This window comes from Heptranchias perlo, chromosome 28 (genome assembly GCF_035084215.1).
Source record: "Heptranchias perlo isolate sHepPer1 chromosome 28, sHepPer1.hap1, whole genome shotgun sequence".
In the NCBI taxonomy this organism is placed as follows: Eukaryota; Metazoa; Chordata; class Chondrichthyes; order Hexanchiformes; family Hexanchidae; genus Heptranchias; species Heptranchias perlo.
In genome coordinates, this window is record NC_090352.1 from 8,745,969 (window position 1) to 8,748,507 (window position 2,539).

Below are 2,539 nucleotides of genomic sequence, written 5' to 3' on the forward strand. Positions count from 1 at the left end.
AGATCAACGCCGATCACCAGAACTTTAAACAGATCAACGCCGATCACCAGAACTTTAAACAGATCAACGCCGATCACCAGAACTTTAAACAGATCAACACCGATCACCTGAACTTTACACAGCAGCACCACTACCCAACACTTTAAACAGATCAGCACCACATACCAGCACTTAATATGCTTATTATGATTATTATGCTTATCAGTAATATGATTATTTATGTGATTCCTCTGTAACCTTCCTTGGATACTAGAGATTTAAGCCCAATACCTATTCAGGTTGATAAAGGCTGGCAGACTTGAGTAATACTACTGGCATTTGTAAAGTCAAGTCTTGAGGTAACAAAAGCATGGATAAGTGTTTCAGTGGTAATGAGGACTAAGTAGGGGCACAATATTGCAGACGTGGAATCTTGGTGATTGTTGACCTCCTTCCTTCTATGGTTCACAACGACACGCTTCAAGTAAGTACGAGACACTTGACAGTGGAGTATATGGAACAGGCTTTATTCTTATACAGTACAGGTGATCAATCTATACCGTATACAAGAGTAGCTTTGAGTCCCTCTCTCTTTTGAGCTCTCCCAACTAACTCTGGAAAAACCCACCCTTCTTATAAACCTCAATTTTCCTACTTCAAAGGTATATTTCTCAGATAAGACTTCATGATTTATCTGTTCTTGGATTCTTTAAAGAACAGCTTATTTATGTAAACGGTCTTAGTTGCTTACTTCAAAGGTACATTCCATAAACAATGCTTCCTGATCTATCTGTTCTCGGGACCTTTCAAGAATAGTTTATTGACAACTCATTTACTTAGCATCCACTCCATACCACGGTTAATTGATCCCTCTGTCTATGTTTATTACACTAGTCACTAAAGTTATACATTAATCACTCATGGTCAGTGTCATCCCTGTCACTATCTCTTTGCACAGGTATTTCTTGTAGATCTTTAATAGTCATTTGAAGTAAACCATATAATCGATCCTTCCTTCTAGAAACCCCACTGGTTTTTTGTTTATCTTAGAAAGCTTGTTGCTCCATGACTAGTTGTGGTTATACAGGTTAGTTCGATTATTAACCTTTAACTTTCCAACATGTCCAACAGTGGTAGATGGGATATTGGGTTTAAAATTCTGCTGTGGCTCAAATAGGACAACTTCTGGTTCAGGCTGAATGAGCAGGTGGAGTTGGGGGTAGGGGTACAACATTTTTTTGGTGGGTGCAGAATAAGATGGAGAAAGATCTGGCTCTTCCATGATGATGGCAGCGAAGTGATGGTGGAAAGGTAAAGCTGGGTGTCACCAGCAAACATATGGAAACTGACTCCATGCCTGCTCTAAGGGGCAGCATATAAATGAGCAAAAGGTGGCGCCAGGGATGCTCCTGACGTGACCGTGCAAGATCAGGAGGAGAAGCTATTGCAGGAGATTTTCTGGCTATGTTGGGACAGGTAGGAGTGGAACCCAGTATGGGTGGTCCCCAAGTGTCGGGCCATGGAGGAGAGATGGTACAGGGCAGTTGGCTCTTTGCTAACTTTAAAATGGAAAATGATGTACAAAAGTTTTCCAGGTGATCAGTGGTAAGCCACTTGGGAACTTTTTGAAAGTCATCTTCCATCTGCTGCATTTCACCTGCACCCAGCCCAATACCATGTGAGATTAGGTCCTAGGGCCTAACTTCAATTTGGCTGATTGGTCATTCCCAGCCAAATATGTGTATTGATGAGGGACTGGTTATTGATTAAAATGCATTGAAAGAAATTCAGGAGGAAAGGGTAGGCAATGGATTCCATATCTATCAATGTCACTGTAGATATCACTTTTAATGAGGAACTGTTTTGGTTGTATAATGATTTAAAACTAATAAATATCTGAACTTGACTCGCTAGACTTTCCGATGGGAGATGGGGCTTAACTTGCTGTCATTGAAGAAAGACTGGTGTGTTATCAGCAGCTCCTGATCAATGCAAACAATTTTACAACACCAAGTTATAGTCCAGCAATTTTATTTGAAATTCACAAGCTTTCGGAGGCTTCCTCCTTCCTCAGCATTCACCTGAGGAAGGAGGAAGCCTCCGAAAGCTTATGAATTTCAAATAAAATTGCTGGACTATAACTTGGTGTTGTAAAATTGTTTACAATTGTCAACCCCAGTCCATCACCGGCATCTCCACATCCTGATCAATGTGAAACGATTGATTTTTTCTCTTTATAACCAGTGACCAGACTGTACCTAAAGGTACCTGTGATTCAACAAACATGTACTGTAATATTTTTCAAACGAAAAGTTGGTTGACTTTGAATTCCTGAGATTGACAAATACAATATGTCACTGGGATAGAGCTGGTGGAATTAAGTTTTAAACAAGCCACCAAGTCCCGAAAGTTGAGCTCCCCCAGGTTTGGTTTCGTATGTGTCACCTTTGTTTTGGTTAATTGCCATTAAACCACACCTTTGAGAAGAGACGACTCACAAAACAAGTCCAACTCGTCCGGTCACAATCTACTGGGGATTGTCAAGTCAAAAAAACCTGGC